Source organism: Nicotiana sylvestris, chromosome 2 (assembly GCF_000393655.2).
Source record: "Nicotiana sylvestris chromosome 2, ASM39365v2, whole genome shotgun sequence".
Lineage (NCBI taxonomy): Eukaryota > Viridiplantae > Streptophyta > Magnoliopsida > Solanales > Solanaceae > Nicotiana > Nicotiana sylvestris.
This window is the reverse complement of record NC_091058.1, coordinates 24139556-24160083: the sequence shown is the minus strand read 5'-3', so window position 1 is coordinate 24160083 and position 20528 is coordinate 24139556.

The following is a 20528-nucleotide window of genomic DNA, read 5'->3' as shown; positions in this document are numbered from 1 at the left end:
GATGATTCTTTGTGTTGGGTAAGGATTATGGCTATAGTTGTGGTAGTTAGGTGTTGTAATAAGTTTGGTTATAGCTGAGATAGTTAGGTGTTGTAACAAGTTTGGTTATAACTGAGATAGTTAGGTGTTGTAACAAGTTTGGTTATAGCTGAGATAGTTAGGTGTTGTAACAAGTTTGGTTATAGTCGAGGTAGTTAGGTGTTGTAACAAGTTTGGTTATAGCTGAGGTAGTTAGGTGTTGTAACAAGTTGTGTTATAGCTGAGGTAGTTAGGTGTTGTAACAAGTTTGGTTGTAGCTGAGGTAGTTAGGTGTTGTAACAAGTTTGGTTATAGTTGTTTCTCCCTTGCTGGGATGTATTACTTATGCTGTCTGTCGGGATAGTGTAGACCTTATTGATCCCTTATCGGGACTCTTGTTATGATGTGGATCGGGTTGCACGCCGCAACAATATTATATGTGGATCGGGTTACACGCTCGCAAAAATATTATATGTGGATCGGGTTGCACGCCGCAATAATATTATATGTGGATCGGGTTGCACGCCGCAACAATATTATATGTAGATCGGGTTGCACGCCGCAATAATATTATATGTGGATCGGGTTGCACGCCGCAACAATATTATATGTGGATCCGGTTGCACGCTGTAACAATATTATATGTGAATCGGGTTGCACGCCGCAATAATGATAAATGATATGGATCGGGTGCACGCCGCAACAATTATTGATACAAGTGTGTTTATTTTGGATATTAGTTTCTTTTGTTCGTTGTGAATCCTAAGCTGCCCTTAGACTGTTACTCTGGATTTACTATTATTACTGGTAAACCCCGCAGCACGTTTCCCTCTCCCATTTTTACTAGCTTATTCCTGCTTTACTTTCCGATGTATATTATATAACTGTACAGGTTTATTTGGTAGTCTGGTCCTAGCCTCGTCACTACTTCGCCGAGGTTAGGCTAGGCACTTACCAGCACATGGGGTCGGTTGTGCTGATACTACACTCTGCACTCTTTTGTGCAGACCCCAGTGTTGTAGACTTCGGACCGCAGTGAGATTGTTGATTCTTGTTCATCAGGCGACCGGAGGTAGCCCTGCAGGCGTCTGTAGGCCTTGGCGTCTCCTTCTATCTACTTTCCTGTTTCTTACCTATATTTCTAGAGACGGTGTTGTATTTAATTCTTTCAGTCCTTTATATGTAGTATTGTCAGACCGTCTGTGAAATTCTGACACCAGTTCTGGGTAGTCGAGACTCAAACGGTTGTAATAGATATTCATGTTCAGATAGCTTATTGTTTTCTTCCGCTCATGTTATATTTCGTTGTTTAAATGCTATTTCTTCGTAATTGTTAAAGAGAATAAAATTGGTAAAAAGGTAGATGGTTCAATAATTGGCTTGCCTAGCTCACATCAGTAGGCGTCATCACGACTCCTGAGGGTGGGAAATCCGGATCGTGATATTTACCTATAATCAAAATAATATAATATTTAGTACTAATTTATGATATTGAATTTTTCCAGATTAAAAATAAAGAAGTTGTTTTGTTATTTTATTATACATCTACTAATATTTTTAATAAATTTTAATTTTGTATTACTTGGCATAACCAATTAAAATTTCTTCTCTTTTATTTCAATACATAAAATGTAAGTTCACAAAAACTCTGAAATCCGAGGGAGAAATCACACAAATACTTTCTTTACTATCTTAATATATGTCAACAACATAAATTTACCTTGTCTCTTGCATTGAGGTCAAACCAGTTAATAAGTAAGCTCTATGAGTATTGCACCATCAGAATTATTTGTTTCTGGGACAGTTTTCAATTGATAAGCATACACAATAAATTCAAAAGTTAAAGTAGTATTACAAAAAATATCGATTAATAATTTTTTGGATTCCAAAAATCATATTACAACTTTGTGGAAATAATGGTCTTAAAACATGCCCGAATACATGATCAAATTAACATATGCATAAGCACATGATTCATCCTAATCCAGCATATTCAAAGACATACAATTTAACAACCTCGTTAAAAGCAATCGGAACCAAGATATCATAATTAAGTGATATGACAATTTCGAAATTGAAATCTTAAAATTGTAAACAATCTCTTTAAAAAGTATCAACATACCTTTTCTCGCAAAGGATACTTGTTAGTTGATGTTCAGTTCCCACATTGATCCAATTGTATTCATTTACCTTTGAAAATTTAGAAAGGTCAAATAGTTAGATGTTCTATATCATTTGTTTTACAAATAAAAAATTCAAACAAAATAACGTCAGAAACACTATTTATAAAAAACAATGAGTACTCACATAAAATACGCTTTTAATTGAAATTTGTTTACTTACCAACAACTACAACATTAACTCGTGATTCTATTCTCATACATAGACTACCTGATAATCAAATCTCGTAGATGAATATATGCAAGATGATTCAAATTTGCAAAATCAAAAACTAAATAGAACACATTCACTTTTATAAGCCATCAATATCGCAATTCATAATTCAATCTTAAAGTTCAATTTTTATCTTTAACAATAATATATTATTGAAAAAGTAAAATTATTCATCTTTCCTAGAATTTCAAAATTGCATTTGGGACATAATCATATCAATGAACCTCAAAATACTTCTTTCAAGTGATTTGGATTCTTCACCATGCAAGAGATTGCATCACTGTGGCCATTCGTTACTTCAATAAATGGACTTGAAAAAAAAAAATATAAACACTAAACTTTATGATCAAACCAAAAATCACAATAAGAAACTTAGAGTAGAAAAATAACAATCTCTAATAATTTTGCTACATCTACGACACGAACATATTTAATTGCCTTCTCTTGATCAGTTTGACCACTTTTAATTTGGACTCCTTTGTGATCTTGAGACTTCTAGGCAATCTTAGTACTCCTTCTTTCCTGAAGTAAGAATCAATCTTGAATCTTTTTATTTTTGCATTATGAAAGATTTTAAACTTGAGCATTTCTTTTCCTTTTGTAAAATATATTCTTTTCATAAAATCAGCACTGTAATAAATATTCTTTGCATAATTTAGTAATTCTTCATTATAGTAAATATCTCCTTGCTAGATTATTTTGTCTATATAATATTTTCTTTCTTTGTCCTTTGAATTTGAATTCCCAAGATTGCTTCCCTTTCACTATCTTCTAATTTGTCGAAAGTATGCTTCCGGCCTAACTTTCCCCATTTATATAGTAAATTTAAAATATTTTTAAGTTTTATCCTAAAAGTTTCAAGTAACTTTTTCACTACGCTTAATATGAAGCTTGACTGTCTTTCCTTTAATATAATATGAAAAATATGAAAGCTATAAATATAAATTACAAATCAGTGATCATTTAGTTTTTTTATGGCAACATGATATATATATATATATATATATATATATATATATCTAACATGTTTCGAAAAAAACTTTTTTCCGTCCACTTTTATGACAATATGAAATAACTTTTATATATTTTTCTCATTATCTAACAATTTGGCGAAAGTTGTATATTTCAAAAGAAAAAGTATAACAATCTCTCTTTCCATTCTCTTAATTATATTAACTCAAAGCATTAATTCAAAAAATTCGGAGAACCTTTTCTCAAACAAGAAAAGGTATTTGCATAAATTTTACTTAAAGCAATAATATAAAAGATATATTAGTTTGATACAATACAAATAAAAAATAAAAAATATTTCAAAATCAAAGGATGTTAGATATGAACTATTGATTCTGCCTTGGTTTAATAGTACTTATATTCTGTTATCTAATTAATGCTTACTTTATTTTATCTTTGAAAGGAAACCATGAATATTCATTTCCTTGATTAAACCATGAATACGTTGTTTTGTCTAATTAATACTTACTTTAACTCATCACTTAAAGTAAATCATTTGTCATATAATATTACTCTACATATGGTAATTATAAGTTACAGAATATGCAATTCCTCATAGATATATTTTTTAATTATTAATTAGATCCAAAAGAATATCTATTAATAAATTTTTTCATTGTTTTACAAATAGAATCCAACAAATAGACTTCATAATATTGCCATGTGGCTTCATTTTAGCTTGTCACTTGGCTTAACCACATGCTTCACTACTTTCCTTTAATATAATATAAATTTATAGCCACACAAAATACATGTGCCTCATTTTACACCACAAGTTCAAAAATCTTTTCTCTTTTCTTAAATTCCGTGTCCAGTCAAATGGGTTTACATAAATTGAAACGGAGGGAGTACTACATGTGCGGCTTGATATTAATTCCATCTGGGCACCTGGCCCTAGTTACTTACTAGGGGTCAGGGGCGGAGGGAGAGTACCACCCGTACGGACGAACCCAATAATTTTTGTTAGACCTTGGATTTGTTATAGAAAATCCGTTAAATATTGTCATACCTCTTTTTTACGTGGAAAAAAGTTTTTTCACTTAAAGTGATATTATTGAAAATGAATTATTTTATTTTATTTTTGAGAGTCCCCATTTGAAATAATGATTTAAGGTGTCCCAAGTCACCGTTATTTTAAATCCCAAATAAATAAATTTTTTTGACTCTATTAAAGTCTGCGAAACACAAAAGACCGGGTAAGAAATTTTGTTAACCCGGGAGAAGGTGCGAGGCACTCTCGGATTCCGTAATTTTAGCAGAGTCGCTTTGAAATTAAAACTCAGCTTAATTAACTGACTATTATAATATTTTAAACATATATGCATGTTACCTCTTATACCGTTTTTATTCATATATTTAAACCCTTTTTAGTATTTGTGGAGTTACTTTAAAGAAGTTACGATGGTACACCTATTGTTTCACACACATCGCAATCGCGCCACGTGAAACACACCCGTAATTTGTGACACATTTATTTTTATTATTACTTTGAAGTGGGGTCTAGCCACAAAAGCGTGGACTCAAATTTGAGGTTGTGTGTCATGATTATGCCACTGAAACCATATCCATATTCACAATAATTTATTATTAATGGCGCCTAAAACAAACTAGCAATGTTGATAAGTTATTACTCTAGACTAACTTTTGAGATTATGTAAAAGTCATAATTTATAGATAAGCATTGTAAAATTGTGCGAAGGATTTCAATTGTCTAGATCCTTAACAAACGTGGTCCCATACTTGCATTGTTTAGAGCCAAAGATAAACAGTTTCTTATTGAGCCTAAAACTTTCGTGAAATTAGTTACTGAGGAGCTTTTGAGATTCAACAATTGAGGATGGACCTTAAGTTAATTTTAAGAGCAATTTTCATAAAGCACTATCTTATAGTAGTAATGAGCAATTTATAGATACTATTTGATATATTACGGATTATAAATACCTTTTATGTGGTTATAAGATATATGTGATGTATTTAAGCTAATTGTATTCATGAATACAGTAGTAAAAATAGGCGTGAATCAAGGAAGTCCGGCTAATTAGTTGTTGTATTCGAGTGTATTTGACTGTATTCATGGAGTGAAACATGGGATTCAGTTATAAAAAATATTCTCAACCGAAATACCCAAAAAACATAGCAATCTTCAGATAAATTATATAATACATCTGAATAGATAAATTATATTAATTAAAAAAACTTATGAACACATTCATGGGTGTGACGACCCGACTCGTCGTCTCGTGAGTTACCGCCCCGTTTTTCCCATTTCCTATTTCTTTATGCTTCATTATCAGTGTTTGGTGTGAACAAGTTGATTTGGATTGGTTTTAGTAGGAAATGAGACACTTAGTCTCTTTAAGGAAGGTTTGTTTTGGAAAAGTCAACCGGACGTTGACTTATGTGTTAGAGAGCTCGGATTTGAATCCAAATGATTCGTCTAGCTTCGGGGGATGATTTGTGACTTAGGAGTGTGATCGGAAGTAATTTTGGAGGTCCGGTGTAGAATTAGGCTTGAATTGGCGAAATTAGTATTTTGGCGAATTCCGGTTGATAAGTGAGATTTTGATTCGAGAGTCGGAATAGAATTCCGAGAGTTGATGTAGCTTCGTTAGGTGATTTGGGATATGTGTGCAAAATTTCAGGTCATTCGGACGTGGTTTGGTCGGGTTTTTGATCGAAAGTGTATTTCGGAAGTTTTTAGAAAATTAGGCTTGAATTCGATGAGTTTTGGGTAATTTGATGTTGTTTGAGGTGTTTTGATGATTGGAAGAGGTTTGAATAATATTATGAATTATGTTGGCATGTTTGGTCGGGGTCCCATGAGGCTCGGATAAGTTTTTGAAGAGTTTTTGGAAGATTTTTGTCGTTTGAGCATAAGCATGTAATGATCCAAAGGTCCATTTTTAGTTCTAGAGATTGAAATTTTATTTCGAGATTTCCAAAATTTAAATAATGAATTATAGGAGTGATCTGGAAAGTTTGGTCTAATTTCATCAAGTCGCGATTGGGTTTTTGATACGAAATATGAGTTAACTGTTTAACGAGCGAAATGGATATCGCACTGAGAAAACGAGCTCCGAATTGAGTTTCGATTGAAGGACTATGTTCGTATCATTATTTGTGACTCATAGGAACAAGAATCATCGAATTCGGAGTTCGTATGATAGAATTAGAGCCATTTTAGTAAAAAGAAAAGTACTGCAATTTCTTTGGCTGCTGCTGTATTTTTTTTAGCAGCGTGAACAGTAACCGCGCGTGAACAGTGACCACGCGCGTGAACAGCAACAGCGCGGGTGAATAGTACTTCCGAAAAATTTGAGTTTACAAAACAAATCATCCGCGATTTTGGGTCATTTTTCCTCCATGGTTGATCATTTTGAGAGCTTCTTGGTGGAGATTAAAGAGGGATTCAAGGGGGAACGACTTGAGGTAAGTTTCTTGGACTTAGAACTCGTTTTTATTGTGAATTCCACCTAGAGATTCATGAAATATAAGCCTACAAATCAAGAACTAGGGCTTGAATTTTGAAACCAAACAATTAGGATTTGATGGGTCATTTGAACTCGGATTTGGGAGTTCTTGGTATGTATAGACTCGTGACGAGACAAGGAATCCGGTGATGTTAATTTTTTGATTTTTCAAGACGTGGGACCGAGGCTCGGGTTTTGTCAAATTCGTGAATTTTGATATTTTTCGATTGCTTTCGATTGGGTATTGTCTCTTTAGCATAATGCGACATATTCGTTGTGATTTTGGGCAGATTCGTCGCACGAGGAGGGTAATTTGAGAGGCAAGGGCATAGAGAGCTAGACTTTGACCGTCTTGAGGTGAGTAATTGATGTAAATGATGTCCTGAGGGTTTGAAACCCCGGAATTTCACATCGTAACGCTATATTGAGGTGACTTGCATGCCGGATAACGGGCGTGGGGTAGATCACCGTTAAGTATTATGACTTGGTCCGTCTCGAAAGATGTTTTTACCGTGTTTTCTACTTGGACTAAATTGAGAATCATCCTTACTTGGATTTAATTGTTACATTTGGGCTTCTTGCCAATTATTTGAATCCTTCAGGGATTGATATCACTGCTTTCGCATATTTTGCATATCATTTGACCTCAGTCCAAGGTTTTAAATACTGTTTTGCAAACTCAGCCATCTTTCTAAGATTTGAAAACTTAAATGATATTTCTAAATGATATTTCGGGCTGAGAACTACTGTTTTACAAATGCCCAAGGGGCTTATGATGATTTCTGGACTGAGCATGGATCGGGTTGCGCACCGCAGCAGTGTTATATTGATATTGAGGCCGAGAGCCTGGTTGATTACATTGATATTGAGGCCGAGAGACTGGGTGATTATACTGAGATTGATATGAGGCCGAGGGCCTAGATTTGATGCCACGAAATGGCTTGATATTGCGCTTGGGCTGTAGGAGCCCCTCCGGAGTCTGCACACACCCCCAGTGAGCGCCGTCGACGATAAATAAATGGATGGCTCGGGCTGCACACCGCAGTGGGTACTAGAGTGTACCATCATATGCATTGCATTGCACTCATGCATTTGTTTTTATCTGTTATACCTGTCTCGGTATTTGGTACTCTAACTTAATTGACTTGTTGTTTTACTACTTGTTGTTCTAAACTGTCAGTTATAGTTTACTTTGTATTTTTCCATGATTTCTTATTCTCAACCTTTATTTATGTTTATTACTCACTGGGTCGGAGTACTCACATTACTCCATGCACCTTGCGTGCAGATCCAGGTACACCACAAGCTAAGTGAGGAATTGTTTAGCTGAGCAGGCAGTATCCGGGAGTATTGAGGTAGCTGCATGGCGTTCGCAGCCTAGATCTCTCCCCTCTATCTCTATCTTTTATTCCGTATTTTTCCTAGACATACTTGTAATAGGTGGATATTCTGTATTAGAGGCTCATATTCGTGACATCGGATTCTGTTGGGCTATGGTGTGGTATTTTAATTGAACTTCCGCAGATTTTATTATTAATTATACACTTGAATGAAATGACTTAGTAAATTCTCTGTGATATTTATCTATAATCTGAATAAGAATTTGGGATAATGTTGTTGAATGGTCGGGCTTGCCTAGCAGTATGTTGGGCGCCATCATGACCGGGGTTGGGGTCGTGACAATGGCATATAGCGAAACAGTGAATAATGATATACATAGAATATAGAGGGATAAATTGAAATACAATGAGAAAAAAAGACGGTGAATACAATGAAATACATGGAATACAATGAGATACATTGAATTACAATGAAAAAAAAGACAATGAATACAATGAAATACATTGAAATATATTAACAGAAAATCAAGTTGCTCAGCCCCAAACTCCATCGTCTTTGTTCAAGAACAAACCCTAATTTCCGACGAATTCGCCGTTCACCGGAAGCCGGCTGCATCAATTAGAGTTCCGGTAATCTTCACAATCTTCATCTTCAATGTCACAACGTTACCGTCATTTTGCACGACGAAATCGTACTTCTTAGATCCGTTAGTAGCTAACGTGTTCAAACCAGGCACCAGCCATCTCAAACGGCATATTGCCTTGGGTATTTGCTTGGTGAATCGAAGCAACCAGGAGAAGAATCAAACCAGGAGAATACATTCATGACATATGAAGCAATACTGCAAAACCCCAAAATATGTCATTATTGGATTTCAAGCTATCCATAGATTGATAAACTGGAACTCCGTGATACTCAAGCAAAGATTGTTTCCCTTCCGCCATCGAAAATTTTAATGGGATGGGGGAAGAGAATGGGATATATCAAAGTAGAGAGAGAAAGAAAAAAGTGGAACTGATTAACGTATTTAGTGGCTTAGAGCTAGGAGGTAACCAAAATTAAATATTTTTCTATAAACCTTAAAAGGTATCTTTAGAATATAATTTTTTTTAAATGATATTTTGTTTAAAATAAATAAGGTGTTAACCTTTGCCATATAAGATAAAAAATCCTAATTTTAATCATGTTGTTAGTGGGCCTTTTCCAGAATAAATTGTAAAAAGAAAGCAGACTAATATATATCGTGAATGGCATGCGAATTTGCGAATTGGGTTCCGACATGAGCCTTATTCAAGACGGGCCTTGTTAGGTTGGCTAAGACAATTTCAAACAAACTCTTAAGCTTAAGGAATTTTTATATTTCTATGTCATATAGTAAATTATATTACCCTTCATACTTAACTTTTAATATAATTACCTTTTATACCTTATTACCATTTATGTACCATTTTAGGATTTTAATGGTATTAATTAGTCTCCTAATTTTACTCAACTGTATATTCCCACTCCCCCAAGTTTCTCTCTCCAAATCCCACCACCTCACTCACGTATCAAACCACACCCCACGATTTCCTCTTCTAAAACCAGCGAAAATCTGTAATCTCTCCACCATTGACAACCATTAAAAAGCTTTGAAGCTTTGAATTTGAATTTGGATTTTCAAAGACATTTGTTTGTTTGGATTAGATTTTGTTGCAAAGAATTGAGAATTCTCTCTGCGTCTCTCTCTATCTCGCAATCCCAAATTTCAGTAATATAAAGCAAAAGAAAAGAGAGAAGCAATTCTACCATTGACAACCATTAAAAAGCTTTGGAGCTTTGAATTCGAATTTGGATTTTTAAAAATTATTATTTGTTTGGATTGGGTGTTGCTGAAAATAATTGGGAATATGGTTTGGAGTTTATATCTCAATTTTGAGGGGTTTTGGTGAAGATTAGACTTGGTTTTGACTGAATTTCAGATTGAAAGAAGAAGAAGAAGACATGACATACATTATATTGCAGAAATTATAGAAAAATTGTAGACTGTTGTTTATTTATTTTTCTTTTATTCATTTAACTATTGTATGGAAGTTGAACAACATTGTACAAAAATTGTATTTAAGTGGTATTATATTGTAGTTGTATATAACTGAGTAGAAATAATGTACGCAAATTGTAGATAATTTGTAGATAAGTTGTATAATATATAATTAGTTGTATGAAATTTATTTTTACTATGTATAAATCAGATACAAAAGACATATTGTATAAATTTTGTATTTAAGTTATATGTTATTGTAGTTGTATTTAAGTGAGTGGAAATAATAAGTGAAAGTTGTAGAAAATTATACATAAGTTATAGATAAGTTGTATATATATAATTAGTTGTATGAAATTTGTTTTTAATATGTATAATTAGTTGTATGAAATTTGCTTGTCTTGGTATACTTGCCCTACTTCAATAAAACTTGGTGTACTATCTGTTATTATTATACTTTCATATTCCTCTATAACGGGATATGTTGACATATCAAGTAACTTTAGTGTTCCAAACAAACCTGCATGAAAATAAAGATAAATTCTGTTATGAACAGTTTGTAGAAATTTTGTAGATAATTTGTAGATCATTGCAATTCTGTATTTCATATTAATTTTTCAAATAATATGTAGTTTTATTGTAGAATAAATGTAGAAATTTTGTAGATATTGTGAAAATCCATACTAATATATACATTTTACTTTGACATGTAGTTTATTTTGTAGATAAAGTGTAGGACATTGATATGCAACCAAAATTTGATAGAAAATGTAACAGCACAAACCTACAACTGTGTTCTCATTAGTGATACTCAATTCCATATTGAAATCGCGAACATTTATACATAGCGGATATGATCCCAAGTTTTTGTTTTCCTTTTTCGTCTCCATGTATACACAACTACAATATAATACAACTTAAATACAATTTTTATACAATGTTGTTCAACTTTCATATAATAGTTAAATGAATAAAAGAAAAATAAATAAACAACAGTCTACAATTTTTCTACAATTTCTGCAATATAATGTATGTCATGTCTTCTTCTTCTTCTTTCAATCTGAAATTCAGCCAAAACCAAGTTTAATCTTCACCAAAACCCCTCAAAATTGAGACATAAACTCCAAACCATATTCCCAATTATTTTCAACAACATCCAATCCAAACAAATAATGATTTTTGAAAACCCAAATTCAAATTCAAAGCTTTTTAATGACTGTCAATGGTGGAATTGCTGCTCTCTTTTCCTTTACTTTGTATTTGATTTCTATAATTTTTTGGATGTATCGATCATTAATTGATGTGTTATTGTAGAAATCAATAGACTATAACTCGCATCCTCATCGACTACAATGTCATCGACCTGAAATTCTCTAAATCTCTCATATCTATCCCAATTCTCATTCAATTGTAACATAATTAGGATTTTGGACATAATTGTGTTTGTTGCAGAAAAATTATACTCCCTCCGTTCCAATTTAAGTGAACCTATTTGACTGGGCACAGAGTTTAAGATAAAAATGAAGACTTTTGGAATTTGTGGTCCTAACCAAGTCGAAAAGGGCCTAGAGTATTTGTGTGGTTATAAAAGCATCTCATTAAGGGTAGAATTGTAAGTTAAAGCTAAATTGTTACCAAATTTAGAAAGGAATCATTCTTTTTGGAACATACCAAAAAGGAAATAGGTTCACATAAACTGGAACAGAGGGAGTAGAAGATTTAGTCGTTTTTTGATTTGTGAAATTAGAAAAAATGTTGAAACACAATGTATCGCAAAAACAGAGTCGCTAAATTTTGGATCGAAACAACCGATAATATTAATGCGCGATTTGCATTGTAAAATATCTGGAAGAATATTTAATTCCCCAATATTAGCGCGCCTAAATAACAAAGCCCACAACTACAATGATTCCTTATTTAGTGAATTGTCTATATTTTGTAGAAATACTATTAGCATAGCGGTAATATGCAAACTATGAACATATTTGGTAATATAATTTCCTAAATGGTATAAGGACGAAAATTTCCCAACTCTTAATAATGGGCATGCTTGGTGTTTGGCCCTATGTAGTTCAAATTAAACAGACGAATGTAAATACCTACAAATTTCAAAGTTAGACATATAATTACACAAATTTAATCATAATAACAAATGAGAAATTTAAATCTGTTTTAATTTGAACTTAATACGTTACAATGACTATTCCTAACAAATACAACCTCGAATGCTAGGAGTTTTGAGAATCCATGCGTTTTTGTTTCCAGATTCATCCGTTACTGCTTTCAGACAAGGGCGGACCTACGTAGTGAAGTTGAACCCGCTTCGTTGAAAAATTATACTGTGCATATAATAAATAAATTATATTTAAAACAAAGAAGTTGTTTATAGAAATTATAAATTGAACCCGCTTGTTGCACTTGCGCTCTCTGTCGAGTTGGTACAACGGGTTCAAACAAATGGGCGGTACTGTATTCGAATCCACTCGGCTCTTAGTCCAATTTAATTTTTAGCGTGTAGCGGAAAGAGTTACATACCGTAAGGCAAAGACGATTTTCTCTTCTGAATTTACACTCTCATGTCCTCTCCTTTGTCATTTTACTATTTTACTTTATTTTCTTTGATTGAAATCAATAATAATTATTCTATAGTTTAATTTGCTTTAAAAAATTAAACCTATCTGCAAAGTGAATTTTAATTCTTTAATTTGAAAATATATACTTGCATTTTAATCAAATTTTAAGAAAGAATCAAATTTAATTTTTAGCGTGTAGCGGAAAGAGTTACATACCATAAGGCAAAGATGATTTTCTCTTCTGAATTTACACTCTCATGTCCTCTCCTTTGTCATTTTACTATTTTACTTTATTTTCTTTGCTTGAATTCTTGAAATCAATAATAACTATTCTATAGTTTAATTTGCTTTAAAAAATTAAACCTATCTACAAAGTGAATTTTAATTCTTTTTAGTTTAATTTGCTTTACAAAATTAAACCTATTTACAAAGTGAATTTTGATTCTTTCTTAAAATTTGATTAAAATGCAAGTATATATTTTCAAATTATTTATTTGTTAGTTTAAATAATTTTAGTCTATGCTGAAATGTCTATTTGTTTATACTAAATTTTTGGATTTGGTATATACCTCTTTTTCACTAATTATTGGAACTAATTTAGTATTTATAATTTTTGTTATTCTCTTTTGTTTAGAAATAACAACTTATAACATAAAAACAAGAAACATTCTAGATTTTATATGAATATCTTAAAGCTAGTAATATTTTTTTAAACTGAATTTCTTGAAGTAAAATTTATTAAATTAAGATAAACTGCTAAAATAAAAAAATATAATTTTTTTTATATCTTTTTAAAAGTATTTTTCACTTTGTTAAAACAACAGAGCGCAGATTTTAAAATGACTTTGTTTTTAGATTGTTTTAAAAAGAAAAAAAGTGATCAAACCTTATATGCTTGTCATAACCAACAGGCCAACACTACTTATACTAATACCTTTTGTTATTTTTTTTTATGAACCCGCTTGTATAAAATTTTGGGTCTGCCATTGCTCGTAGAGATGCATGGTTATCATTCTACTTACTTCAACACTATCTGAACTTTTCAGTTAACTAGTCTTAGAGCACGCATTTTGCGCGTGTATCCTATATTCATAAATATACGATTTTGGAAAAACATCTCTCTCTATCTTTCTTATATATAGTACATAATATGTCTGGGTTGTAAAATAAAAAATAGAAAAAAGTAATATGTCATCACATAAGTCATCGAATGCCTTATTATTCTTGTTTTCTCGTTTGCTCCGCCAATATTGAGTTAATATTTTACAAGAAATAATATATAAAAAATATAGAGAGTTGTCACTCTTTATAATAATGAATGAAGAAAAAATACAACTCATTTAGAATACATTTTGTCTTTTAATATTTTATCCTTATCGCTTCAAATTTGCACTTAACCAACTTGATATAATCAACTTTTCTCTATCTCTAATTTTTCTTTTCGCCGGTATCTTTCTTATGAAAATTAAAATATATGTACCATATGAGTTTTATCAACTTGAAAAATAAATTTTTGTATATGAATAGTTTTAAAAAGAAGTGAATTGAATTTATTTTACTATTAGTTTTAAGAACTTAATTATTTGTTTTTTAAAAAGTAATTTATTTTTATTCAAATTCTTAGTATGAACTCATCCAAAATTTTATATTTAACTGTAATTATAATTTTGTTCAATAAAAAATTATTTTCAAAGGGTAAAATATCGATATAATATTTTACTTTGGACAGTTATATTTTCAAAATTATTAGTGCAATTGACTCTTATTGACCACATCTTGTATTTCTCGTTTAAAATCTGAAATATTTTTTACTATAAGTTCAAGATTATTAATGTAATAAAATTATCATGTAACTTTAAAGTTGTGTTAGTAAATTCTCGTTTTGGACAAATCTTCATATTCCTTATTTTTTTTCATGAGTTTGGGAAGAATGCAATTTTAAAGACATTGAGGTTTAACCTTTACATCATTAACTTTTCATCACCGGATATTATAAAGGAGGAAGAGAAAATTGAGTGATTGGTATGAATGGGTTAACTTGATAAGTAGTATATTAGAAATATTATAAAGTTCAAAATGTTGGGCTAGGGATTTACATATATTTTGAGTTGGTACATATTAGTGGTTTTTACTTAGTTCAAATAAAGAAAGAGTTAATGATCAAAATATTTTAAAATTTCAAACTCCTAAAAAATACTCATGTTTAAAAAATCACAAAAAAACAATATTAGTTGATCTAAGAAGTCTTGTATAATGCAAAGAGTTTAACATCTAATATAACTTTTAATATGGTTAATATTACGTGTTTTAAATAATTAACTTAAAAGTTCAACTTTTAATATAGTTTACTTTGCAAAATTATTGCTAAGAAAAGTATTTTTGTAAGTATAATTTTACTCAATAACTTTAATTTCCTAAATATTAGGAATTCCTACATTATTCAAATAAGGAAAGATTTAATAGCCATAATTTTAGTTGATTTTAAATAACTCAATTTTAGGAAAATAATTAAATAATTATTTTGTTTAGTATAAACTATATTTTAAGAGAGTAAAAAAAGTGAACGATATTTCGCTAAGGGCTTTCGCGCTTTTAATATAGTATAGATGAATTTGACCAACTAGTGATCAAATTCATGGACTAAACACTTATAAACTTTAGCAAATGCCTTGTCGGCCATGATTAGGTCATTGTTCAACTGAATAACACTATCAAGCCACCAGGAATCCCAAATCAGGTGATACTAGTTTCAGTTCTAGTGTAAGAGATTCCACACAATCATTTATCAATTTGAATAAAGCAGAATTTTAATTCTGCTTTCACTTTTTCACTGCCGACAAGAATAATATCTTAAGTACAACCTAATTTTGTGTTAGAAAAAGTTTATGTTATTCCAAGCATGTATTCTGTACTTTAACCGGTATATCTTTGACTTCACTATCCATTTTCAGAATATTTACATGGCATGTTCCACTTGGTAATCAAGGTTTATCATAAAACACGATATCGCTATTTTGTGGGTTAACCAAGAAAATGAGGGATTTTTAGCCCTGATTGTTACTCTTTTTCGTTAAAAACTACAACTTAATTTGTTCCAAATACTACATGTTATTTTTCCGCTTTCATTCTTTTCACCTTGCATTTATTAGCAAGTCTAAAGACAAAAGGAGTTCAAATTTAAGATAAAAAGAATTTATGTCAAAGTACTGATGGTGTAAAAGAATTTACTCTATCAAGCTATTGAAAAAATAACTACAAATAATTATTGATAATAAACAGAATTAGTAATGTGAAAATTAGACACGTAACTATGAGACAAGTTAGATTACACTGATATACAAATATTTTTTAGACTATTATGTGAAATTAAATTCATTTCAAAAATCTATTCACATCACAAATTAAAAACAAAGAATCGCATGTAAAGTAAAAATCTATTTATACAAAAATCTATATCTATCTGTCTGTCTATCTATCTATCTATCTATCTATATCTATATCTATATTTTATATTAAAAGCACGAAGACCCTTAGCGAAATGTCTTCATCTTTTTTGCCCTTTAAAAATAACATTCACAGTGAACAAAATAGTCATTTTATTATTTTTCGAATATTTAGAATTTCAAAATCAATTAAATTTTTACACTATCTAATTGTTCCTTTGTTAAACTATGTAAGAAGACCTAATATTTAGGACTTAATATCAATTAAATTCTTACCTTATATAAATTTATTATTTATTCAAACTATGTAACAAAATTATAACTCCAGTTCATACACGTTTAGTTTATATTTGGTTTAGAACAAAGACTAATAAGTAATCATTGTGGAACCTAAGATAAAATCTGTGAATTTGAATAATGAAAAATTGCTATAGACATATAAAATGACACTAAATCTTGAAAATACAAAACTGCCGAGGATGATTTTATATTAGATTCTAAGGAAAACAATTGCACTCCAATAAAAAGTCTAAAAGAACTATTAGAGCTGTCAAAATGGGCTAGCCCAGCCCAACCCAGCCCAAGCTTCGTGGGCTTTAAATTTGGTGGGCTAGGACGGGCTAGCCCTCCATCTATATGGGCCTTAAAACGGTCAACCCAACCCAGCCTTAAGAGGGCCGCGGGCTAGGGCGGGCCGGCCCTTCAACTTTTTTAGAAAAAAATATTTCTTCAAATTTTTAGATATTTTTTCGTGGCATAATCTTTTAATCGTATGAACGACTTCTGTTTATTTAGAGTGTACAAGAATCTTGATATTTGATAAGGAATCTCGTAATTGAAATGCAAATTCTCTATATCTCTAGTTCTTTTTTTTTTAACGTTACATGAATATCTTTTTTTAATACTTTTCTTACACTTTCCTTAGATTCAGGCAGAACTTCGATGAGTTTATATGTTAAAGGTTTTTTAATAGGTTTAACATTATTTGTTGATTTTATCATTATAGTCCATGAAATTTTTAAAATTCACGAAATTTGCTAGTGTTTTTCAATTTTCTTTAGGTATTAAAACTTGACCTTTTTCTATACTGAAGAGCAATTTAATAATTAATAATATATTAAAGTAACTAAATTGATCATTGGACACTTAAAATAATATTTCTTTTGAAAAAATTACTATTGGCCACTTAAAACTTTTCTAGTTCGTTGTTAAATTAAGCAAAAGAAAAATTAATCTTGTCATACTACATGCATATCAAAAATATAAATTTTAGTTGATATGGAAGGATAAATGAGAATTCTAAGGGTGGAAAATATGGATTATAGTTAATATTTTTTTAGTTTTTACTTTTTTTAAAATATTTAAATATGAATTTAATTAATTTTTGGCCCACGGGTCAGCCCGGGCCCAGCCTCGGTCAAGCCTCAAGGGTCAGCGATGTGATTTGGGCCGGGCTTATAAGCCTCAATTTTAAATTGGTTAAAACAATCTCAACTCAGCCCTACCCAAGTAGCGGGCTGGGTTGGACTGGCCTCATGGGCCAAACCCATTTTGACAGCTCTAAGAACTATAAATAAATATCTTGTGAGACAGTTAAAATGAATATTATCACTAATTCTTACAATATTAAATTACTAAAAAGAAAATATAAAATGTTAGTTATTCAATTATTTTCCTAATATTTAGGACTTAGAGATCAATTAAAATTTTAGTTACTAAATGTTTTCTTACTTGAACTAAATATGATATTCTAATATTTAGGTCTTAAAATCAATTATACTTTACCTTTTATATTTTTTTTCCTTACTTGAACTGTCTAAAAATTAGGTTTCAAAGTTAAAGAAGGAATTCGTTTGGGGGATAATTTGATTTATTTCATGGAAGAGGTCCTTTAAAAGCTTGTTCCCGGTTAGAGAACCATACTGGTAAATATGAAAGTTTCACAGTGAAAGCTTCTTGGCCTCGCCGTTCAGTTGCTGCACATCAAACTCGGAGAGAGTACTTTCTACATTGCGTCAGTTGAGGAACTAAAGTGAGACATATTTTATTTAAAAGCGATTTTAGTTTTTTACTTCTGCGCAATAAAATTTGTTTTTGACTTATTCATAAAATCGTTACTTAACTTATCAAAAAAAAATTCAGCTCGCCTACAATTCAACAACTTGATTCTTCTTCTTCGGCTCACTGAGCCGATATTTTTTAGCTGGTCTCAGGGGCGACCCAACGAATTTTGTTGCCTAAAGCCAAATTTTATAAGGGGCCTTAATTTTTTAAATCTATTTTTCTAGCTTTTTTTTAGATGCAAAATTATTAATAAGTTTTTATAATTAATTTCTCCTAATAAGTCTTTCTCAATTGACAATATAGCCAATCCATTTAACCTCTTTTGAGACATTGTTGAACTTAAGTAAGATTTTATCAATTTTAATTTTTGAAAACTTCTTTCCACTGAAGCAATGGTAACATGAGTTATTAACATTATTCCATAAGCAATATAGGAATTTGGAAAAGAATTAAATCTTTTTATTTGATTGAGTGTATCAATTAAACTACTATTTTCTAATTGTACTATTTTCCTTAATACTTTTAATTCAAAAAAATAAATCTAAACCATCAATATAGAATTGATTATTATGCTTTAAGGAACATTCAAGATTAAAGATAATATTTTTTCAAATTTTCATCATCTAGTGATCTTAGTTTTTACCACTAAATGGAAAACCAAAAATATTTTCATATGCTTCGAATTGTTCAAATATATTTTGAAGTGAAAAATTAGCCTTGTATACTATATAAAAGTAATCAATGGTTAACATAGGAGACATCTCTATTTTTTCCCCGGGGAATCCCATTGCTTAACTTTCAATTTGCCTATGACCATCAAATGAAATGTGAATAACCCGTCCTCTAAAGGACTTATCGAAAGATGTGGAGATTTCATTATCAACATCCTCATCAAATTGTTACTTCTTATACATCACACGTTTCATACGAAATTCGGGTTCGATATTTATTTCAAGTGCAATTTCCTTTGCAAAAATCATAGCAGTTGCAAATCCTTCTTCTCTATATTTGTTAAAGAAAGAAATCAAACTTTTTCACTTCACAGATTATTTTTAAATGTATACATAACCTATTAGGTGTAACAAAAAATGGGGCCTCCATAAATGTGGAGCCTAAAGCAGTTGCTTTATGGAAGAGACGCCCTTGGCTGGTCTTAATCCAATCTTCAAGCATATGTTAGATAAGTTTTTATTTTTATGTTCTTTTTATCTTGTATTTACTTTAATAGTCATTTTCTATTTATTTTATCAGGCATACTTGTACGTAAGTGTTCTGATTATTATTTTGTAATGTACATGTTTATATATATATAAAATGCAAACTGTCAATATAGCCTTGATGAAAGTCTTACAAGTGTTATATTGCCCATGTTTTAAAAAGGGCATGAATATAATCTCTATCGCAGGGATATGTTAGCCTATCATCGGAACTGTTATAGTCGGAAGACTCATAAGGTAGGGTCGACGCCAGAATCCACTCACGCTATTGCCTCTCTCAGGTATGAGATTTAAGGATAACCATTGTACATGCTATATCTCTGGTAACGTGCTCGTTTTTCATAGACCTTATTTGAACTATATAATATACCTATAATTCCTTCAATGTCACAGACAAAGAAGCTCCTCCATATCGAAAAATTATTAAAAATTTAAGCATGCAATATTCTCCTATTTGTTTTCACAAAAAAATCACAACTGAAGCATACAAATCCTTATAGCAGTTAAGGGACATACATAATCATAAAATTAAATATGATTTTATGGTTTCATGATATGAGTTTATGGTTCCATGTCAAATCAATACTCTATACAAGAAAGACACAGGAGATTATAATCGATTAAAATTCAATATTTACCAACTTTATAATTTTATATTTTTTCTTAAACTTTTTTATGACTCAATCATATTTTCTAATACTAATAATCATATGATTTTTAAAATTTTAGCACCTATTAAAATAGAGTGCACGCGCAACGCGCGTACTCTATGACTAGTTATATTAAAAGTACGAAAGCCCTTGGCGAAATGTAGTTCATCTTTTTTACCCTTTTAAAATAGAGTTCATATTGGATAAAATAGTAATTTGATCATTTTCCTAATATTTAGGAATAGTCATTTATTATTTTCCAAATATTTAACACTTTAAAATACTAAAATTTAGATTACTAAGTCTTTCCTTATTTAATTATATAAG